The 24,545-nt window shown below is 43.3% G+C and overlaps 1 protein-coding gene and 1 pseudogene across 1 annotated transcript in view; one reads left to right on the top strand and one right to left on the bottom strand.

Annotated features, from left to right (window-relative positions):
* The window catches only part of IL1RAPL2 (interleukin 1 receptor accessory protein like 2), a 516,704-nt gene that overhangs the window by 78,310 nt on the left and 413,849 nt on the right, over window positions 1–24,545 (top strand). The gene's annotated exons all lie outside the window — the stretch shown is intronic.
* LOC136663528 (5S ribosomal RNA) lies at window positions 1,292–1,412 on the bottom strand (annotated as a pseudogene).

Below are 24,545 nucleotides of genomic sequence, written 5' to 3'. Positions count from 1 at the left end.
CTCCCGAATTGGCCTTTTCCGCCACACTAGACGCTGTGCCAGAACCACCATTCAGAGCGCGATACCATAGTCTTTCGAGACTGAAGGTTGTCAGCACACAATACAGGTATTTCTATACCGCCTTTCTTGGTCCTCAGATTTCTCCTTAGACTTTATTCAAGGCGGTTTACATAGGCAGGCAAATTAAATCCCCGTAGGGGTTTTTACAATTTGAAAGAAGGTTTCTATCTTTCAAGAAACCACAACATTCAGATGTTTCTTTCTTGATCTGGTCGCAACATTCTGGCCTCCATCCTCCCACACTCAGAGCAGATGGAATAGCTCAGCTCAGCTTGTCAGCTGCTTCAAGGTCTCGCCGTTCACGGTGCCGATGGCCTCGAACTGGTGACCTTCGGATGTTATCTTCAGGCAAATGGAGGCTCAACCCTCTAGACCAGACATCCTGCCTCCTGTCCACAAGAGATTGTGGACTAGTTTATATGTTCAGCAAAATCAACCCGTGAAACTTTGGATGGTACCATTTCAGGCTGTAGGCTGAGTGATGCTCCACTGTTAGGGTCGAGCCTTGGCTGTTGTCAGGATGGAACAAGAACCATAATAGAATTATTCCTCTGGCAAGGTCCAGCCCAAACAGAAAGCCTGTAGAAACCTTCCTGTCTTGGAGGGACCAATGGGCAGAATCTGGGATCTGGCAAAGATTTAAAGCAACTAGATTCCATCCATTGTCTCTGGAACTCCTTGCCACAGGATGTGGTGATGACTTCTGGCCTGGATGCCTTTAAAAGTGATTTGACAAATTTCTAAAAGTCCATCATAGGTTACAAGCCATGATGGGTATGTGCAACCTCCTGATTTTAGAAGTAGGATGGCCACCTGGCCACCTCAGAATGCCAGATGCAAGGGAGTGGCACTAGGATGCAAGTCTCTTGCTGTCTTCAGGGCTCCCGGAGGTGTCTGGAGGGCCACTGTGACATACAGGAAGCTGTATGGGCCTTTGGCCTGATCAAGTGGGGCTACTCTTATGTTCTTATTCCTTCATGTGTTAAGGATGGACCAAGGGATCTTTGTAGTTTATGAATGAAGCCAGGTTTTGCTCTCTTTTCTATTTGCTGTGTGTGTAAATGTAATTGTTCCATTAAGAATGGTTGGCAACCTTCAGTCTCGAAAGACTATGGTAGAAGCCTACAGCACCCAGTATTCCCAGGCGGTCTCCCATCCGAGTACTAACCAGGCCTGACCCTGCTTAGCTTCCGAGATCAGACGAGATCGGGCATGGAAAGGCTATGGTATAAGCCTACAGCACCCGGTATTCCCAGGCGGTCTCCCATCCAAGTACTAACCAGGCCTGACCCTGCTTAGCTTCCGAGATCAGATGAGATCGGACATGTGCAGGGTAACAGTAAAGCGCAGGTGTCCCTCCCCCCCTGTATCCACACATCCCATCTGCAGTTTTACTTATCTTCGGTTCACAAATCCTCCCCTCCCTATCACACAAATGACTTATCTGGTCTCTAACTGTAGTCCTCCTGTTGCCGTCTCCTGCGTCTTGCTGTCACTGTGCTGTCTGTAAATGCTAACAGGAACTGCTAACAGGAAGCAGACTGGAGAGCTAAAAACAACTGAATACCTGTAATTAAGGTACTGCTTAGCACTGCAGGCTCCCATAGCACAAGCCATGGTTTTATGTGTGATTGTGCACATGGCCTAAGACAGTGTTTCTGAAACTGTGGGTCGCGAGCCAATATCAGGTGGGTCCCCATTAATTTCAATATTTTATTTTTAATATATTAGACTTGCTGCTATCATGGAATGTGACTACATTTGGGAAAAATGTTACAGACCTGTACTTTTAACAAGCTACTATGTATATTCTTTTAACAATGATAGTAAATGGGACTTACTCCTGGGTAAGTGTGGGTAGAACTGCAGCCTAGGATTTAAAAAAAATGTTTCTGCTTGATGATGTCACTTCCAGTCATGACATCACTTCCGGCTGGTCCTGACAGATTCTCATTCTAAAAAGTGGGTCCCTGCACTAAATGAGTGAGAACCACTGGCCTAAGATATAAAACAAGCATTTGAGTCTCATGTGATTGCACTTGAATTGAAAGGCAGTGGATGCTTGTACTTTTTCAGGAGACGATTTGCAAAATAATACATTTGGGGGGGGGGGATTGTTAATGGTGCCCACATTGCATTTGTGGTGTGAGATGATTCAGTGATTGAAGTGCTGTTTCAGAGCTGCTGTTGCTACTTATTGAACTAGTGAGCATTTTGTACTTGTCTTTTCCAGACGTTTCTGTAGAGAATTGGATGCTCTAATGCTTCAATTGCTTAGTCCTGATTATTTCTTTTGATGATGTGCTGGTTCTCTACATCTGTGGGGATGTAGTTTCACATCAGCCTGAGTTGTGCCTAAAAAAATACGTTCTGGCAACAATTAGTTCCTTATTTGGTCAGTGGTGTGGACACTTGCACCCAGCCAAAACCATAACTTAAGTAGGTCAAAGAACCTGGATTCAGCCCTGCTCTAGTTAGATCTCCCTAAGTCTGCAATCCTATAAATAGAGGTGTTTGAAAACAGTGTTCCTGTTGTGAAAATCTATTGAAATAAAATGCAAAATGTTGTGTTTTTATTCACAGGTGGAAATTTTTAAGTATCAATATCAGGTTTACAATCAATACATTGCTGTCTTCAATGCAAAAAACTACGTACAAATTATTCAACCATATCTCTTATGAATTCAGCAAAAACAAACTCTTCTACCTGTAACACTTTCCTAGGAGTAAACCCCATTGAACACGATGGGGAGACATTACTTCTGAGGAGACATTCATAGGTTTGTGCTGTTACAGGCTGAAGTCCCAAATTTGGGTGAAATATGCTGTGGATCAAGCTACCTGGTCAATTCGCTGTGGAGCTGGTGGGAAAATAAATTATATAGTAAATCAATGAATCCTATTGCGATTATACTGTGCAGTGGTTGGTTGTAAATGCCAAGTACCTAAGGTGAAGCTCAATTCACTCTCTAGAGAAGAGAGAGGATGAAACCCTTCCTGTATGGGGCTGTAAGCTTTCAAATGAGCTGTCATTTTGTCTCTAATACAGTATAGCAATTAGGAGAATGACTTATTTTAATTTTCATTTATGTGATGTGTTGTTTATGGCTGTTAAACATGGGAGTGATTTCTTAGAAACAGGTTTGATCATCTGCTGAATCAGATTACCTGCATGTAGATGAAGTTTTAGACAAGATATGCCTATATTATGTGCATGCACCCTTTAAGCCCATGGGTGTGTGTGGCTATAATATTCTTTGCAATTGTCATTGTGCTGTGAGCAAAAAGTACCTGCTTCCTCCACCATCTCTGCAGTAGCACAATAATGCAAAAAAAATAGAGTACTGGAAGCTGCCATCTGTTCACACCCATATCAGGTTACAGTAGAAGTGATCATAGCTTCCAACAGCTGTCACCTCTAGTCTGCCTGTCTGGTCACTCTCCAAATCTGCATTATTGTCTTATCTGTTGCATTCAGTGGAGAATAAATCTTGGCAAATTTGAAAGCATTCATCTTTTCACCAAACACCTTCAGTTTTGCCCTGTGTCATGGTACTTTTAGCCTTCCCGCACCCTACTCACCAAATGCCCCATTTTCATCCAGCTGTATTGGAAGTAAATCCCCTTGACTGCAGCATCATTCCTGTCCTCCTCCATGCCCTGCAAAACTGATAAGAGTTCCAAGATAAGCAACTTTGTTATGGGTTTAGTTGGGTATCTATGAATCCTTCTGTGGTCTGGAGGGAATATCGTCTTTCCTATTACATGAATGGATCGTGTGATTCTTGCCTGTCATGGGTTGAGAAATATGACAGATATTGACAGGTGAGAGAAAAAGAGCAATTCTTGAATTGTGGCTGAAGTCCAACAACAGATCACTGTCACTGAGATTGAAATGGTTGATTAGCACGTGAATTAGCCTCAGATATTATGGGGTGGGAGGGAAATCATGTTGGTGACTGTTCCTAATTATTGAAAGGGCTGTCAACCATTGATAAGTTTCTTTTTTGCCAATACTTAGCATCAGAACTACCTTCTTCTTGCCAGTGTTGCTCCCCCCACTTTTCTGTCTTCATAATGTTGAGCCTGATTTATTTTAAGATACTATCAAACAGATGATTTCTCAGCGGTATATGGTACACCAAACCTGCAAGCCTGCTGTGAGTGTACTCTATACACTCACCAACTAGTAACACAGTAGACCTACAATATTTCTTATGGAGGGGGGAGGTCATTTCTTATGTCCCCTAGTATGATGAGAAATCCAAAAAAGTTCTGTTTTTGGACTCCTCACATGGTTATCCACTTGCATAATAAGTTATTGCTTGGCAAGGGATCATCTGTTTTTACCCTGTTACAATGTTCTTTGCACTTTGAAGGTGCAGGACTTCCTTTGGAAGTGCAGGACTTCCTATTTGGAACCTTCAATTGGTACAAAATGTGGTGGCTAGGTTGTTAGCTAGGACTAACATGGCACATCACTCACCAGGGTGTGGAACAGCTCCACTGAACTTTTGGTGAGTTTTCAAGCATAATATGGTGTTTTATTGCAGTTAGCTGCCTTGGGCTTGCACATTGTGGAAAGGCAGGCAAGAAATATTTACGAAATTTATCACAAAGTTTTAGTTTTAACTTTTAAAGCCCTATGCAGCTCAAAGGCAAGTATCTCAAAGATTACCTGCTCTCTTTATGAACCTATCCGGACCTTGGAATTACCTGGTGAGGCCCTTCTCTGGTTGTTCCCACCTTTGGTGGCGAGGGAGAAGATGACCAAGGACAGGGCCTTTTCTGTGAGGGTTCCCTGTTCAATATTCCTCTGGGAGCTGGGGATAAGAATAGGCCCTCAGTTTGGCTGTATTTGTCGTAAGAGGCGACTAAACAGCCACTGGGTAGATGGGACTCATCAACCTGGGAAGGCAGCTCATGTGAGAGAAGGAAAACTCTGATCCCAAACCTCCACTGCCTTGTGGCTACATCCAGTTATGGAAAAGACTTCAGGAGTCAACCTGGAGGCAAAATCCGGAGCCGGAGTCCCTGAGGCAGTTCATGGCTGAACACAGTCATGTTCTGGCAACTCCTATGACGCCGCTGGAACCAACCGTATTGGCCTCTGCCTTTCCATTGGACCATTTCAGCGACGTGGAGAGGGGGGATTTGTTGCATGGGTAACAGCCTATCCTCCATACCTACTTTACCCAGGCTTCGCGCACTGGAGAGGACACTCTGTTCCAGAACCACAGTTCAGAGCGCGATACCATAGTCTTCCGAGACTGAAAGATGCCAACTCAATTCCTTTAGACCAGTGAAGCTTGCCTGGTGCCAGTTTTGCTTAGTTTTAGGAAGAACTATTCATTTTACTTGAGCCTTAACTCAAGAATGATGAGAGTATTTTATTGCTGCTTCTGGTGGTTTTATGCTTTGGTGTTCTGAGAGTGGAGTTCTGTTACTTTACCTTGGCTTTGCACTATTTTTATTATTTTTAAAAAAATTATGAAAATGTACTTTATTGCATGTCAATTTTGAAATTTGTGTTGTGAATTTTGCATTTAAATTTAAAGGTGGAATAAAGATTTATATAGCCCCCTCACTTGCATTACACTAGTTCTAACAGCAGACAGATCAGATCAGTGAGGTCATGTCATGGGGGGAAAGGGTCTGTTTTCAGCCAACATCCCCAGGGGTGGACCTGAGATAGCTTCTCTGACTTCCATTCTTATGCAAAGAAAAGAAAAAAAGATCAGGTTACAAAGGTAGATGCTTTATAATGCATAATATGCTGTGGCAATGGATAGTTATGAAAGGAGAGTGGGCTTAAATTATCTGGAGAAAATAGCATCTTTAATTAAGAAAGTAGCTCTGCCAGCTCATTGAATGCTTGCCAGTGTCTCAGCATTGCGGGACCACTGATGGCCAGCAAAGCTCGTTTGAAGCCGAGTATAATTGAATTTTCTCAAGTTAAAGCGTGACCTGCAATTTCACATTTGGAATAGATCCGGCCTGTATTCGTATGTTGTTTGTTCGTACATTATTTATCGTTGCCAACACTTCAGCAGCATGAGGCTCAGATGCATAATGTTGACGTTCCGGATTGCTTCCCTTCATAAAGGATCCAAAAAGTGAGGGCGTTCTTGGAAGCAGAATATACCTTCCTTGAGAATTTGGATAACTTCTTCTCATAGCTAGCCAGTGGAGAGGAGAGAGTGCAGCCATGTTAGGCTCGGCTCAGGCCCTCCTTGCTTGTTGTCTCACGTCAGACAGGTATCCTCTGCTCAGAGTTATTAAACAGGAAATAAAGGTAGTGGGATAGAACATGTTGGCCAAAGTGGTAGCTAAGGAGTGATGCCATTTGGAATTTTAGTATGAGATATAAAGAAACCATTCATGAAACAGATTGGAGATTAGGAAAATGACATATTGAAGATTGAGATTCCATTTCCCCCTACCTTTTAAGGTCAAGCCCTTACACTTGACAGTGACCCAAAATTTAATTTCAGCCTGGCTGGCTGTGGGTAGCATCCACTGCCTCATTGCCCTTTATCAGTTTGAGATTCTCTGGGGAAAAAAATAAAAGCTACACTCTGTTGCTGCTCTTTTCCTCCTCTGGGGTCCATTGCAGATGCTCTAGGAATGTTCCAGTCACAGGGGCTTGTGTAGACCCTGAGGGAGAAGAGATTGACTGCAGCTGTGCCTCCTCTCCTCTGCATATTTTTCCATCTCTTTGGCTGCTGCTATCTGAAACCTTGAGTTCTTTCTTGCAGCTGCCTCCCTGGCCCCCCCGCCCCCCGCAATCTCTCACTCAGAAGAATCTGCAGATTGGTATTGCAGCCTTTTCTTCTTAACAAATGAAACTGTCCTGTGTTGGGTCATGCCATTGATCGGCCCAGTCCTATTGTTTCAGTAACTTAACTAAGGCAAGAGGCCTTTCCCAGGCTTGCTACCTAAGATCCTTTAACAAAGTGGTTCACAACCTTTAAGAGTCCGCGGACCAGGGAGGCAAAAATTGGAATCTTCATAGACCACATGCGATCCTCCACCCCCTGCACACACAAAAAATACAATTACATTTGCAATAATCAATGAAGATTTATTAGATTTATTGTTTATAGGGAAGATTTGCGAGTTGCTGCTTTGTCAGCTGCAGACAGTCCATTCTCTGCTCTCTGGTGGTCCGTGGGGGAGTACTTGCGTGGTGAAAAGCTGGAAGTGATCGAAGGTGATCTTTTTTTCCCCTGAAACCTTGTGGACCACTTTTCAGGGTCTTGTGGACTGTAGTCCTCAGACCATGGGTTGGGAACTAGTACTTTAACTGGAGATGTTGCAATTGAACCTGTGGCCTTCTACTTGTGAAGCAATGTCTTCTTACTCTACCATAATTTGTCCTTCACTTATTATCTCACTTTTGAGGTGCCATTTTAGTAGTTGTGAGGAAGTATGGAATGCAGGTTCTTTGTTTACTATTCTAAAGTACAATTCTTGCAAAAGGGGTTGAATGCCATTGGTTTAGAGTAGAACTGTCACGCCTTTTTCTTCAGTATGGAAGAGGTCATGTCCCTCCAGGACAGAGTTGTCATGTTATGTTTCTTTTTGGCAAAATGGTGATTGGTGTATATCTTTAATACATCCCAGTGGGACACCGCAAGACCTATCTAAGCACTGACGTTGTTGTTGGTTTTTTGTATATTGCAACCAGATCTGCATCAAAAGAAGCCTTGAAGTCAGTGGGATTTTTCAGGAAATGGCCATCCATGTCCATAATACTTATCTATATTTATACAGGTATTTATATATCGCCTTTCTTTGGTCGTCAGATTTCTCCTCAGACTTTAATCGAAGGCGGTTTACATAGGCAGGCTGTTCTAAACCCCCATAGGGATTTTTACTATTGAATAGTTCTAGTCTCTCATAGGACTCCTCATTCCAGCGGGATTCCTTCCTGGTCTGGCCTCTCTCTGCTCCCATGCTCTCTGCTCCCATGCCTCCCATGCTCCACTTGATGGCAACTGAGGGTCTGCTCATCTACTGATATACTTATCAGCGTGTCGTTGGTTCTCGGGTACTTCCGGTTGTTTTGAACTGGCAGCCTCAGATCTTCAGGCATACAAGGCGGCGGGTCTACCGATGAAACATGAAGATGAAATCATAAAAACAAGTCATGGCACATTGATTGGACTATAAAGCATAGTAAGCTATGCTAAAGTTACTGGACTAAGTTGTATATAGTGATACACTATATAGTTGTATATAGTGATTGGACTATAAAGCATAGTAAGCTATGGTCAAGTTACTGGTCTAAGTTGTATATAGTGATATAGTGAGGCATCTGAGATGCATTTTTGTTGTCTTCATAAGCTTAAGACAGGATTCTTCTGCAACTGAAAGGAGCAAAATGGCCTGGTCTACTGCTAGAGGCATATTTTTACTTATAATTATGAAAAATCTTTGTAATTTTACTGGTCCTTGTACCACAGGTTCAACATTGAGCACAAATTTGACCAAGTCTGCAGGGGCTAGTTCTGAAGGAGCCCTGCTGGATCAGACCTGTTTACCTATTTACAGACCTATTTACTACGCCAGTGTTACTCAAATGGTGGGTCGGGACCCACTAGGTGGATTGTGAGCCAATTTCAGGTGGGCTGTGTAGCACCTAGCTCAACTGCCATTGAAAATACAGAGCTGAAAATACAGGGTACAGAGCTGCTACGCAGGGTGAGAGAGAGAGAGAGAGAGAGAGAGAGAGAGAGAGAGAGAGAGAGGCCTGGTGCTTTGCCCTGAATAGGTGGGAAGATGGAATGCTGGAAAGGGGAGAGGGCTGAGTGATTAGAGAAAGATCCAAGTCTGCATTCTGCTTTGACCTCCAAGCTGGAATGTTTGAATTCTGAGCTATACAAGCGTGCTGTGTTAATGGGACCTTTGGCTGAGTTTTGAAGCCTAAATTGATGATGTCACTTCTGGCCATGACATCAATTCCAAGGTAATGATATCACTTTGGGTGGGTCCCAACAGATTGTCATTCTAAAAAGTGGGTCCTAGTGCTCAAAAGTTTGAGAATCGCTGTACTAGGCTATTTACCTGTTCTAGCAGTTGCCAGGAGTGCTGGCAAGGTGGTGCTGGGGGGAGCCTATGAAGAAGACATGAAGGCTGTCTACTGCATATCCCCCACCTCCAAACATTCAGAAGTATGTTGCTTGTGTAGAGGGAAATCTCTATTAGACTGAGCTAATAGGTTTGCCAATGACAGTCTTCTATGAACCTGTTGAATTGCTTTTCATGCATGTGTACTGTTTGGCCCAGTATATGAAATGGACTTCACACCCCTGTTTTATAGACATACCCATGGCATGTTACTGCACTTGCTCACAGTGTGGAAGGGATTGTCAGTCCCGAATTGACCTTTTCAGCCACACTAGACGCTGTTCCAGAACCACCTTTCAGAGCGCGATACCAGAGTCTTTTGAGATTGAAGGTTGCCAACAGAGGCATGTTAGTTGGCTTTGTAGTAGCAGCAGACCACACTTCTGTGGATTTCCATTCTTCTTGGGGCATTTTAGATTTTGTGAGATGCAGATCTTACAAAGGGCTAGGAAATTACTTTGTAAGCACATATACTCTCATTATCCTATTAGGTTTCGCACTTCAAGGAGAGGTTCCACCTTCTGAACTGTTTTTTTCCTCCAGAGAATTGCTTTTGAACAGGGATGCTTTGATTAAGATTCTGCCTCTGAGGAATACAAGAGCAAAAATTCCCATCTTCACATTAAAGGAGGTGTTTTCAGTCCTATTAATCTTTTCCCTTTAGAATGTTGCCGGTTACCCTATCAGCATGCTCATTGTCAGTTCATTAAATTCCCCTTTGTGGTCTCTGTATAGTCACACATAGTGGAGTTCTGTACATGCACTGGACCTGACCCTGGAAGCTTCTAAATCAGTGGTTCTCAAACTTTTAGCACCAGGACCCACTTTTTAGAATGGGAATCTGTCAGGACCCACCGGAAGTGATGTCATGACTGGAAGTGACATCAAGCAAAAAAGTTTTTAACAATCCTAGGCTACAATCCTACCTACACTTACCTAGAAATAAGTTCCATTTACTGTCATTGTTAAAAGCATATACAGAGTAGCCTGTTAAAAGTAGAGATATGTAACATTTCCCCAAATGCAGTCACATACCATGGTAGCATCAAGGCTACTATATTAAAAATAAAATATTGAAATGAATGGGGACCCACCTGAAAGTGGTTCACAATCCCACCTAGTGGGTCATGACCTACAGTTTGAGAAACACTGTTCTAGAACATTCTGCCCTTGTTCTTGAGTGGAGCAAACCTTTATACATTATGTTCTTTGAGGTTTGAAGGATGTCCAATTCTTTGGTGCCTTTTTTTGACCATTTCCTTCACAGCATTGCAAAAGGAATGCTTATAGCTCAGTGATGGTGAACCTATGATACACATGTCAAGGATATCACACCACAACATTTTGGGTGACATACCAGTGTTGACCACCACCCAACAACAACTAAGTTTGTTTTACTCATATTTCATCTTTGTAATTATTTGACTTTTCTTTATATAATACATAGCACCACAATGATTGCATTTTTTAAAAAAATAAATGAATATGTAAAGAATTGTTTCTCTTTTGGTCAGGGTGGGGGCGTGACATACCAGCAGAGTCAAGTTTTGACATTTTCTGAATTTTTTTACACGCCAAGCCTAAAAGGTTCGCCATCATTGTTACAGTCTGTTCTTCTGTCCCTTATTTTATTCAACAGAAGAAGAAAAAAGATTTTTTTAATCTCAGTTTTATTTTTCTTTATTAGTGTTAGTAGCTAATTCTTACAAAAACAAACCAAAAGTGTGACTTGGGGCCCAATCCTGTGGTCCGCGCTGCACCTCCGCGGCACGGACCACAGTCGCAAACATGCCATAAAGGCAGGGGTGCTCAATAGGTAGATCGCGATCTACCGGTAGATCGCGAGGCAAAATGAGTAGATCGCGGAGTGCCGACCCCCCCTTCAGGTGCCTCTGGGAGGAAACGCCGGGAGTAAGGCCCATTGTACTCAATGGGGCTTACTCCCAGGTAAGTGTGGCTAGGATTGCAGCCTCACAGCCTAATCCTAGGCATGTCTACTCAGGAGTAAGTCCTGTTATACTCAGTGGGGCTCAAGGTACACCAACAGACATTGTACACATAAATGTTATATGTTATGATGGCGCGAACATTGTAAAAAAAACTCTGGTAGATCTCCGGGCCTTGCTGGGTTTCAAAGTAGCTCTCGAGCCAAAAAAGTGTGAGCACCCCTGCCATAAGGCATGTTTGCAGGGCTTATCACCAGGCTCCTGCCGGAGGTGGCTCAGCGCCCGCACCGCCCAGTGAGCACCTGGGTTCTGTGGCCTGGTGGTGCCTGTGACCACCGGGCTACAGAACGGGGAATGGGGGCGTGGTCAGGGGCGTGGGGAAGGTGTTCCAGGGAGGGGGGAGGCGTGGTTGGGGGCATTCCGGGGGGCGGGGGAGAGGTTGATCTGCGGAGCCAAGCTCTGCAGGATCCTAGGCGCTCGTGGAGGGCTGCGCGCCCTACACAAGCGCCTTCACTTTAGCGGCGACCAAACAGTCGCCACTAATGTAACTCCATTGCAGGGCTGCTTCCCTTACCTGCGGGAAGGAGACGAACGTCCCCTTCTCCCGAGGAGCCTCCCACGGTAGCGTGGGAGGCTCTGGATCCGGCGGGAGCCCGCCAGGGAGCCTCCGGGTCCTGCAGCTCCAGGCAGCTCAGGATTGGGCTGTTGTTCCCCACTCTACCATATGGCAAGCAGAGTCACCTTTAAAAGAAAAAAGCCTTATTTTTTTTTCTACCTCAGCTTTTGCTGTAAAGGAAAAGAGAAGAGAAACAAAAATCTTATCTCCTTTTGTCATAATTCTGTTTTTTAAAAAGTAAAAGAAGAAAGTACAAGTGTTTTTTTTGTTTAACCTCAGCATATCTCTGAATCGGTTTCCTTTCATTGTTTAAAAAGATAAAGAAAATATTTTTCTCTTCACATTGTTAACTGCAGCTGTTGATCATGCTTCCCAGAAAGGGGTACTAATTTTCAGGCTCATGTCTGAGGTATGTCCTATGTGGGATGCATAGAGCTGAGACTTGGGACATGCCCTCTACCTATATAGGACTTATCCTGCAAAGGACTTTGGCACCCACATTTATTTATGTATGAAGGCTGAAACTGAGACCTGGGCAAAAGCCTTCTGAGTCGAAGCTGTCTAAACAGGTTCAGTCCCATGAGGGATTTTGGATTTCATATCCATGCAAGAAGCATAAAGCCGAGATCTTGGAATAAGCATTTAGTATCGCAGCTGACGGGTTTCATCCCAAGGGTGATTTCAGAATTTAGATTTATGCAGGAAAAGTGAATCCTTCCTTGGCTTGGCATAAGCTTTCCATATTCCACTTAAAGGGCTTCTGTCCTGGAATGGATTTGGGCTCTCGCACTCTGGTGAACTGTTAGCCAGTTTTTGCCCATAAACTTGTCACGACTAAATTAACTGTCTGCTTGAGAACCAAGGTATCTTTGAGATAAAAACTGATGTTTTATAAGTAGGGGTGGTGGTTTTTTGGTGATTCCCCCCCCCCCAAATTTCTTGATTAAAATAGCAAATTGTGGTGTTATGTGTTTTTATTCCAAGGGCGCATTTTAATAAATTATAATTTTAAACCATAATTGCTTTAAAAATGTACTAAGTTGGTGATATAGTGTCAACAGGTGCAGCCATATATTACTCATATTTATAACTGGAAAAGTAATCTGGAAAACATTTTAAACACCAAAAAGGTGGTGTTTTGTGTTTTATGTATTTTGTTTTTTTCAAAACAAAAAAATCTATAAGTACTCCAAGTTCTTATACTGGGCTATGCTCTCGGTACACCTTACACCCCTTACACCTTGGTAACTAGCTCTGGCTTTCAGTTCAGAGGCACTCTCATCAAGGTTGAGTAAATGGTTCTCACACTGAACACCCTTGATATCCTTTCAGTATAGAAAAAAGGTGCCTGAGGTGGGACCTGATTGAGATGTACAAAATTATGCAGGGGGATGGATAGAGGGATGTTCTTTTCCCTCTCACACAACACTAGGACTAGGGGACATCCACTAAAATGGAGCATTGGGAGACATGGGACAGACAAAAGGACACCCTTTACCTAGGGTGTAATTAATCTGTGGAACTCTTTGCCATAGGATGTAGTTGTGCTGGGGATTGGGCAGATTGTTGTTTCATAAGAACATAAGAACATAAGAACAGCCCCACTGGATCAGGCCATAGGCCCATCTAGTCCAGCTTCCTGTATCTCACAGCGGCTTACCAAATGCCCCAGGGAGCACACCAGATAACAAGAGACCTCATCCTGGTGCTCTCCCCTACATCTGGCATTCTGACTTAACCCATTCCTAAAATCAGGAGGTTGCGCATACACATCATGGCTTGTACCCCATAATGGATTTTTCCTCCAGAAACTCGTCCAATCCCCTTTTAAAGGCGTCTAGGCTAGACGCCAGCACCACATCCTGTGGCAAGGAGTTCCACAGACTGACCACACGCTGAGTAAAGAAATATTTTCTTTTGTCTGTCCTAACCCGCCCAACACTCAATTTTAGTGGATGTCCCCTGGTTCTGGTATTATGTGAGAGTGTAAAGAGCATCTCCCTATCCACTCTGTCCATCCCCTGCATAATTTTGTATGTCTCAATCATGTCCCCCCTCAAGCGTCTCTTTTCTAGGCTGAAGAGGCCCAAACGCCGTAGCCTTTCCTCATAAGGAAGGTGCCCCAGCCCCGTAATCATCTTAGTCGCTCTCTTTTGCACCTTTTCCATTTCCACTATGTCTTTTTTGAGATGCGGCGACCAGAACTGGACACAATACTCCAGGTGTGGCCTTACCATCGATTTGTACAACGGCATTATAATACTAACCGTTTTGTTCTCAATACCCTTCCTAATGATCCCAAGCATAGAATTGGCCTTCTTCACTGCCGCCGCACATTGGGTCGACACTTTCATCGACCTGTCCACCACCACCCCAAGATCTCTCTCCTGATCTGTCACAGACAGCTCAGAACCCATCAGCCTATATCTAAAGTTTTGATTTTTTGCCCCAATGTGCATGACTTTACACTTACTGACATTGAAGCGCATCTGCCATTTTGCTGCCCATTCTGCCAGTCTGGAGAGATCCTTCTGGAGCTCCTCACAATCACTTCTGGTCTTTACCACTTGGAAAAGTTTGGTGTCGTCTGCAAACTTAGCCACTTCACTGCTCAACCCTGTCTCCAGGTCATTTATGAAGAGGTTGAAAAGCACCGGTCCCAGGACAGATCCTTGGGGCACACCGCTTTTCACCTCTCTCCATTGTGAAAATTGCCCATTGACACCCACTCTCTGCTTCCTGGCCTCCAACCAGTTCTCAACCCATGAGAGGACCTGTCCTCTAATTCCCTGACTGTGGAGTTTTTTCAGTAGCCTTTGGTGAGGGACCGTGTCAAACGCCTTCTGAAAGTCCAGATATATAATGTCCACGGGTTCTCCAGCATCCACATGCCTGTTGACCTTTTCAAAGAATTCTATAAGGTTTGTGAGGCAAGACTTACCCTTACAGAAGCCATGCTGACTCTCCCTCAGCAAGGCCTGTTCGTCTATGTGTTTTGAGATCCTATCTTTGATGAGGCATTCCACCATCTTACCCGGTATGGATGTTAGGCTGACCGGCCTATAGTTTCCCGGGTCCCCCCTCTTTCCCTTTTTAAAAATAGGCGTGACATTTGCTATCCTCCAATCTTCTGGTACCATAGCCGTTTCAAAGGGGATTGGGCAGATCTATGGAGGAAAATTCCATCACGGGTTACAATGCCAAAATTTGAGAGTCTACCCTGAATTTAGTACCATTCCCAAAGCAAAACAGAACAGTCTGACCCTGTAGAAATTACTGAGAACAGAGCATTTCACTCCAACTCAATACTTCTTTCTATCACAGAGATTTCTGAACTTTGAGGAGTTTTGCAGCCTCAACTGGCCCCCCTTTTGGCAACTGGCAACCAACCTTTATATTTTGCAGCCATGGAGCACCTCCCCACCTAAAAAAAGAAAAAGAAAAGAAAAACAAATTTATACCTCATAGGGATATGAACCCCTAGCCTCTGGTTCCACAGAGCAGCACTTTAGCAATTGAGCCATAAGAGCTCTTAGGGCTCAAAGTGTTTGGAACTAATACTTTAGGCCAGGGGTGCTCACACTTTTTCGGCTCGAGAGCTACTTTGAAACCCAGCAAGGCCCGGAGATCTACCAGAGTTTTTTTTACAATGTTCGCGCCATCATAACATATAACATTTATGTGTACAATGTATGTTGGTGTACCTTGAGCCCCACTGAGTATAACAGGACTTACTCCTGAGTAGACATGCCTAGGATTAGGCTGTGAGGCTGCAATCCTAGCCACACTTACCTGGGAGTAAGCCCCATTGAGTACAATGGGCCTTACTCCCAGCGTTTCCTCCCAGAGGCACCTGAAGGGGGGGGTCGGCACTCCGCGATCTAGTCATTTTGCCTCGCGATCTACCGGTAGATCGCGATCCACCTATTGAGCACCCCTGCTTTAGGCGCTGATGGCCACCAGCTGGGCTCAAGACCTTATATATTAGTTCTGAACCCTTTAACCATAGGCTTTCCTATAGCCCAATGGAGAGAGTTTCCTATAGCCCAATGGAGCACTTCCCCACCTAAAAAAAATGGTCACTCCAGCTGTGGCAGGAGTGCTTTTGCTATCAGGGCACTCACACGGGGTGTGTGTGTGTGTGTGTGTGTGTGTGTGTGTGTGTGTGTGTGTGTGTAGTTATTGACTACGTCTAGTTGTATCATTACTTATTTCGCCAATAAAAAATGGTTTAAAAATAAATAAATAGATAAAAGATTAACAAGTTGTGAGTTCCTGCACCCTTTTTTTTTTTTAACAAAAAAAGCACTGAGCACACTTCACCAAAGTGGTTTCATCTTCTGCCAAGAACCTAAGAGGCGTTTTCCTCCCAGAGTTCTGCAGGACAGCAATGTGGTTTAAGTAAACCATTGACCTTTATCAAGCTCTCTGACATGAAGTTGATGCCTTGTTTGGGCACTATGAGTACATGTTCTTCTATTGACCTTCATCCACTTCCAGGTAAAAGGGAGACTGGTTGGCTGCTTCTGTGTAGCTGAAAAGAGGTTACGAAGGAGGAGAACAGATCACTTATCTGTAAATGTGGTTCTTCAGTTGGTCATCTGTGCAGACACATGACACGACACCCCACCATCCTCTCTGAAAATTTAGTGCCAGGTGCTCTTTAAATGCTGCAATTTGAACTTGGTTCTTAAATGAAGAATTTAATGTTGATGGGAGACAAGCAGAACATAAGAGCCTTCCTACCTGCTGATGCTGAGGCAGGAAAGTGACTGGAGGTGAGGGCAGAGGGTGAACTGCAGATGCCCACCCGTCCCAGCAGGCTGACAGGATGGACCCATGATCCAAGTGATGCCCATCTAGCTGACCTCATGGAGGAGGATCAGGGTGCTGACCCAGGCCTCCTCCCTATGGTCAGGGGAGGACTCCAAGATGAAGGTTGAGTCTGTTGTCTTGTGTGCTCCCTGAAACATTTGGTGGGCCATTGTGAGATACAGGAAGCTGGACTAGATGGGCCTTTGGCCTGATTCAGCGGGGCTCTTCTTATGTCCTTTTGCAAGAGGCTTTTGCAACAGGGGCAGAATAATGGAACGATAGGCCTGTATCTTTTTTCTTCCTCCCTTGCTTGCCTCATCCCACCTCTTTGCCTGCCACTCACAGATGTTACCAAAAAGGGCTGTTTTGTATAGGGGAATAATTACACTGCCCTCATTGGAAACTTCAGGACCATAGGCTGGATAACAAGACTGCGTAATGCAGAGAAATTCCCTTTTAGCTTAAGGAGGAGACTGAAAGAAAGATAACTTTTAACAAAAGATTATATTTTTATTACAAAAACACACAGGTAAACATAATGCACATGAAAAATGATGAGTCTTGGTCCTAATACTTGCATCTAGTGTACCTAGCTTTATGGTGGTTGCACGTGAAAAGTATTTGGTGCATCCGAGGAAATGAGAAAGGGAACGGTTGAAGGGAAGGATTTTAGGGGTCCGTGGTCTGCCAAATCCAGTTGCTAACTAAAGATGGGGAGAGAAGGGGAGAAAAAAGGGGGGGAAGAAAGGAAAAATCCCAGACGCGAGATAGTTACCTGACTTGTAGAGCGGTTGGATGGGGGGGAGAGCCCTATGGAGGACCCTCACAACACAGATGTGTTGTGTCCTTGGAGGGGGAGCCCAGAGAGAGAGAGAGAGAGAGCATGTGGCAGCCAGCTCTCTCTTAAAAAGGGTTTTTGCTGTTCTGGATTACCTGGATGTGACCTAGAGCTGACCTGGATGTGCTTGCTTACTACACACAGTGGGGTACTTGGAATATGTAAAACATTGAAAGGATTATCAGCAAAATTCAATAGGGTCAAATGACTGTCTTCCTAGCTGGGGGAACTTACAATACAGTAACCCAGGAAAGCAGTTCAAATTTGCATAGCGTACTTAAGCGGTGATTGAGTTAAAACAATGCAATGAATACAGTAATGTAGGAGACACTTAAACAATGATTTACTCTGCCAGCCTAGAGAGGTGGATGTTGTAACCATGAGCTTGTGGCTTGACCTGATTGTGACCTGTGTGTTGAGGTTTAATGTGTTTGCATAAACAGTGATTGGATTAGGAGACACTTTTGCATAAACAGTGATTGGGTTAACAATACAATGAATACAGTGATGTAGGAGACGCTTAAACAATTATTTACTATGCTAGACTTCTTCCTAGAGAGGTGGAGGTTGTGTGGCTTGTGACTTGACCTGAATTTGGCCTGTGTGAGAAGTTTAAGCCTGCATATTTTAGTCCATAGTAACATAACCAGATATAAAGTCACAACTAAAGGGGAAAAAAAGGGATTTTCACGTAACACAGGGAGCACCACAGATATTCTTCCTGCCTTCAAAGCGCACACTGTAGTTTTCCTCACTTGTCAACAAGGTCACAATAATCAATAAAATTCTAGGAACTTCTGAGATCAGCTTTGTGCATGTGCAGAACTCCTCTCCATGTGTCTGCACAGAGGAGCACTTGGAACAATATAGCTACAGGTAAGGAATCTGTCCTTCTCTGAGACTTGCCCATTAAATGTTACCCTTGAAACAATGGCATGATATTGGGCTCTTTGAGAGGGGCTTACCAGTTAAAAAAACAAGCAACTTTGGGGGGGAAAGAACAGATTTTAATAAGGTCCCTAGATCCCCAATTAACTCTCTTTTTTAACACACTCATCAGTTCTGACCAGCAATTGCATTATGCCTTCTTTGAAAATAATTAGTAGTGCAACACCTAGCTGACTTCCAAGGTAAATAGAAGCTTGAAGTTGGATATAATCATTACAAGGAGGCTGGCGCTGCTTTGCTTGTTAGCTTGAAATGAAAATTTTCAAGAACTTTTTGTTGGATCATGACCTGTGTTTCTAATTTTCCTTAAAACTTACTGGGTTCCACTGATTGCAAACTTTCTGAGAACTAAGGACCCAATGCTATCCAACTTCCCAGCACCGGTGAAACCACAATGCAGCCCCAAGATAATGGAACAAACATTCCCTTACTTTGAGGAGGCTTCCTTGACTTCATCCCCCCCACAGGAAGCAGTGCGTGCCCCATTGGCACGGTTGCACCGGCACTGGAAAATTTGATAGGATTGGGCCCTAAGTCCTACTGTATTCCAGGGAGTAAACATTATGAACTTGGTAGGGCCCACTGATGAATAAACTTTGTATAGGATTGCATTGTAAAGTTATTAACTTCTATCTTAATGGGACAATAGGAAAGACTGGGGACCAAATGTTTGAAATTTACCTAAAATATGGATGTTAAAGAAAATTACTATAAAATGCTATATAGGTGGTACATGATGCCTGGTAAACTTGCAAAAATGTATTAAAATGTGCCAAATAGATACTGGGCATGTAAAAAAAACAAAGGTTCATTTTATCATATGTGGCGGACATGTGAAAAAGCAAAAAAGTATTGGCATTGAATAGGTACTTGGTTGAACAGTTTCTAACAGTAAATATATAAATGAAACCAGAAGCCTTTTTATTGGGATTGACAGAGGAATGTTGTAGTGGAATTGCAGAAGATTCCCCCTTTGAGGTGACAGTGTATGGTGTCAGCAGTGGCCCCTTGTGTTGACAGTATAGGGAAGTAAAATCTTGGCTTGCAATGAGTATGGCCCACAGCTGTAACTAAGTAGGACCTTGAAGATAAAGGTAAGAGGATCATTGCCAGAGGGTGTGGGTATAGAGGGATGGAGAGACTGAGGCTACAATCCTATCCACACTTTCCTGAGAGCAAGACCCATTTACTATAATGGGACTTACTTCTGAGTAGACATGCATAGGATTGAGAGGAGAAGGAAGGAGCTCAGAGGAAAGAGGGCTGACTGACAGACCAAATGGAGACTGTGTCCAGGAACTGCTGAGGACCAAGGTCGTTGCTGCAGTGGCTGGAGAAGCTGCTGACAGGAGAAGGGAGGAAGGAGGACCTCTGCAGGTTGAACAGGCGAGCTACCTGGTGGTGGGGTACAGCAGTGCTTTCTGCAGAACATAAGAACAGCCCCACTGGATCAGGCCATAGGCCCATCTAGTCCAGCTTCCTGTATCTCCAGCGGCCCACCAAATGCCCCAGGGAGCACACCAGATAACAAGAGACCTGCAAGGCTTCCTGGGAATTGTAGTTAAGAACATAAGAACAGCCCCACTGGATCAGGCCATAGGCCCATCTAGTCCAGCTTCCTGTATCTCACAGCGGCCCACCAAATGCCCCAGGGAGCACACCAGACAACAAGAGACCTCATCCTGGTGCCCTCCCTTGCATCTGGCATTCTGACATAACTTGAACTGTTGTTGGGGAAGAAGGGAGATTAATTAATCTAAAGTGGGCATAAGATCTCTAAAGAGAGATTTTGCCAGGACAAATGTGTGGAGAGAAAAAGTTGAAACTTTATTTTTATATATAAGAACATAAGAACAGCCCCACTGGATCAGGCCATAGGCCCATCTAGTCCAGCTTCCTGTATCTCACAGCGGCCCACCAAATGGCCCAGGGAGCACACCAGATAACAAGAGACCTCATCCTGGTGCCCTTCCTTGCATCTGGCCTTCTGACATAGCCCATTTCTAAAATCAGGAGGTTGTACATGCACATCATGGCTTGTACCCTGTAATGGATTTTTCCTCCAGAAACTTGTCCAATCCCTTTTTAAAGGCGTCCAGGCCAGATGCCGTCACCACATCCTGTGGCAAGGAGTTCCACAGACCAACCAATATGATTAGTGCAGTGAGCATACTTTTTGTGCAACAATGGAAGACATCAGAAGTACCCCTGGTGGAAGAATGGTGGATAAAAATTTTGGGCTTAGCAGAAATGAACAAACCGATGACCTTGCTTAAGGAAAAATCAGTAATCTCTTTTGTAGAAAACTGGAAACCACTCATTGACTTTCTGTAAATGAAGGAAAAAAATGAGACAATGATTTGTGGATTTGAGGAATAAGACTAGTGGAAACAAGATTGTAGATCAGTGACAGTGACAAGTATAAAAAGTTATGACGGAGATTGGAATTATCCAATCTGAAGTACGGAATAATGTAGGGATATAAGTAAATAGGACATACTGCTTCATACTTGCCATACTTTACCCACAGATAGTTTATGCGTATGTATTATATATGTATTGTCTGTTAATAATTTGGAAATGAAAACAATAGTGATTAAATTCAGCTCGTTTGCACCCATGTTTACGAGAGCATGATCAAAATTGTGAATCTGTCTTTGAACGAATCATATTACAGCCATCCTGTGACATCTGCAGGGGTTCCATTCCCGGCAGATGCCGAATTCTGTGGACAATAAAATCCATGGGTCTTGGTACCTTTTAATCCTCTGGTGGTTCCGGAAACCCACGGAGGCCCAGTGCAGCCTGGAAGTAGAGACAATATCAGAATGTCAGAGAGCACCAGGATGGTTCAGTAGTTCAGAAGTTGGACTCAAACCTGGAAGATCCATGTTCAAATCCCTGCTCAGTCATGTAGCTTCCTGGGTGACCTTGGGCCAGTCACCATCTCTCAGCCTCACCTTCCTCACAGGGTTGTTGATGACGAAAGGAGGGGAGGAATTATGTACACCACCCTGAGCGCCTTTGGAGAAAGGGCGGTATAAACATGTGAATAGTAAATGATTGTCAAAGTGGCTAATAAACCACTTGTGATTAGGTGGAATCTAGAAATTCCTACCCCGTATGTAAAGGTGGAGATGGTGTGCTGGTGTGTGGGGGTGGGGGAGGAACTGAGAACACTTGTTTCTCTCCATTGTGATGAGTGTAATGTTACCTGGTCCTTGTAAGTCAAGCATTTATACGTAAGCTGAGTGAAGCTAAGCATTGGTGTTATTTCCCCCCCCCCCTGTTTTTCTAGCTATGATAGTGACCTGACCCCGAAACTTAACTGAGAATATGTTCTTCTGCAAAATAGGTGATTCTGTTTGAAGCATTTCACTCAAAAATAGGAGCAGTAGTACCTGGAAGAAGTGCTCTTAAGCTCTAGGAGGCAATTATTCTTTAGCCTAAGATGCTCGTATAAAATTGTAGCTTCCGTTGCTGATATTTCAGCTGGCAAAAAAATTGCAGTGGAGAAGTGCACTGAGTCCAGGGAGTGAATATATTACCAATAAGGTTCAAACAAATTTATGAAACGAGAATCCTAATAAATCTTCCTATCCAGCGGCATCACTAGGGTTTACATCACCGAGTGCGGGAGGCCAGCACGTCACTCCCATGCAGTGGCGTACCTAAGGAGGTGCAGGGAGTAGCAGTTGCACCGGGCATGAAGCTTTTGGGGGGGCAACAAGCTGAGCTTGAAACTAGTGACCAAAATTGTGAAAATCTTGGTATGAATAATACCATCATGTTATATATCATTGAAAGATAATTTATTGAGGAACGCAATGCAGCAAACCCCATTGGAATATCTGTGTTCTATCAAAAGTTATGGCCAATTAACCAGAAAATGAAAACACAACCGCCTTATGGAACAGAAAGTGGATTTCTTTAACTCAAAACCGACCTATGAGACTGATTGTTCTGAGAACCAATGACATGTTATTATGTTATTGACATGTTGCAATGACATGTTATGATATAGTATGGAACCAATAATGTGCTAATATGAGTCAGCTCTCATTTCCATGTATCATAATACGGGTTACCCCTGCTAACTTGGTAAAAAGGCACTTTTTCAAGTGGTGCTCCTCTTATATTTAGCAGGGGCAGAAAAACCACCCCAGCACAGTGTCTCGAACCAATCAGGGGCACACTTTTTAAAAAACCTGGGCGCGACATCACTTCCGGTTGTAACGTCACTTCCAGGGCATCATTTTGAGCTTGGCACCAGGCTACACAATCATTAGCTATGCCACTGCTCCCATGATAGACCTCCTCCCATGTGGTGGGTGATACAATGCCCCAGGCAGTGGGTGTGGCTATAACTTTTGGTAGAGTAGAGATATTTCAATGTGGTTTGTTTCATTGCATTTTGCATGAAATTACTCATCAAATGAAGTGTAACATGATGGTATTATTCAAAAATACCAAGATTTTAAAATTTTTTTGGCTAGTAGTGGTGTCACACCCCTGTGCGGCCTGCACCCCCATACAGCCCTAACCAATGCCACTGTTCCAATCTAAGCTGCTTAATCCTTCTTTCCTACAACGTTTATTGTATATCCTTGACATATACAAGGCCTACAGATGGAATACAGTTTTCCACTCAATTTTACTGTCCCTGGGCAGCAGATTTCTGCCTATTTTGACTTCTGACCAGCTCGTTTGTGTTGACTTTGCTTTACTATTATCAGCTATTTGTTTTTAAGGGGTAGACTTTAACTTTTTGCAGAAGTTTTTTCTTCTTCTTCCCATGATCCAGACTGCTTTGTGGGTTTTGTAGTCTCAAAGTTGCATTAAAGGAAAAGCAAATAGTATTTTAACATGAAAAGTCTTCAAAACCAATTTAATTTCACAGGTTTATTTTGTTCATGCAATAATACGAAATGTGCATTTCAAAAAACTTGTTTGCTCCCTGAGTTATTCCTGGAAAAAACTGTCTTTATGACAATGTTTTGTGTGGGTTTTTTCTCCCCTTTTGCACAAGAGTCCTTGACAGGCCTCCACATTGGGGATGTCTAGATATTTATACATAGGTAAGGGGCTGCAAGAAGCAGATATTTGTGTTCCCCAGAACTCAGTGAAACTTGTAGTTAATAATATGATTTGTCTCTGGTTTTCCCCCAAGTCCAAACCATCAATCCCACCCTTACAGACAGATTTCTTTCACAAAGCTGTATGAATAAATAACATGCAGGAGTGCTTGTCAACTCTTGGTGGGCACAAACACTTCATTTTCACCTCATATTGATTTTGGCCTCTGTGGTTTATGTAGTTCCATTGACTTCACAGCTTCAAATATTCATCTGTCCAGACAGACCAGTTGTCAATCAAAAAGAGGTTAATCTGACTCCCTTGACGTTTTCATCATTTGCCCCTTTTGTGTGCCACTATACAACAATTTCCATTTGAGACTCGGATTTTCAAAGCTGCTAAGAATACCTGGAGCACCTTTTCTTTTTCTTGCCAAAAGTATAGCACATGGAATGATGTGTTCATTTTAAAGAGACACAAAGCAGTTCATGGAAAATTTGATTTTACTCTAAGCAATTTATTATGGCAAGAATGCTTAGACTCCATTTTCCCACCCCTCGTGTCTGATAATCTATATCTTTTTTTAAAGAAGTCATCAGAAAGTTCAAGCACAGCACAATCTTTCAAGCCTTTTGAAAAGGTGAAGAAAATCTCCTGATCTTTGCATTTTCAGTAAGAATTAAACCATAGAAAATGATTTATAACAATAGTAATTTTTAGAAGCTGCATTTCTCCCTTAGAATTTCTTCTGTATTTCTCTTTCCCAAATTTAGTAGAGTAGATTCAAGGAAGTGGAAACATGGTAAATAAGCTTTCAGTTCTGGAAGCTGTGTGCCTTGATTAAATCCACTCTTTGCCAAAACATTTCTCTTGCTTAACATCTCAGGGTAGATTGATAACATTCAATGATTGCACTTATCACATGATGCTCTGATAATTTTGAAGCTTTCATCATGTTGATTCAGTAACAAGTTGGCTTCTCATCTTTTAGGGACAAATCTTTGAAGTCTAACTTTGGCTTTCAGTACCATCTCTATACACTGATGGTTCCCAGCTTTATGTTTCCATGCCAGAACTTTCTACCTCTGTCCAATCCTGAATCTCCAAGTGCCTC

This window comes from Tiliqua scincoides, chromosome 12 (genome assembly GCF_035046505.1).
Source record: "Tiliqua scincoides isolate rTilSci1 chromosome 12, rTilSci1.hap2, whole genome shotgun sequence".
Lineage (NCBI taxonomy): Eukaryota > Metazoa > Chordata > Lepidosauria > Squamata > Scincidae > Tiliqua > Tiliqua scincoides.
The sequence above is the reverse complement of the archived record's forward strand: the minus strand, read 5'-3'. Positions and strand labels throughout refer to the sequence as shown.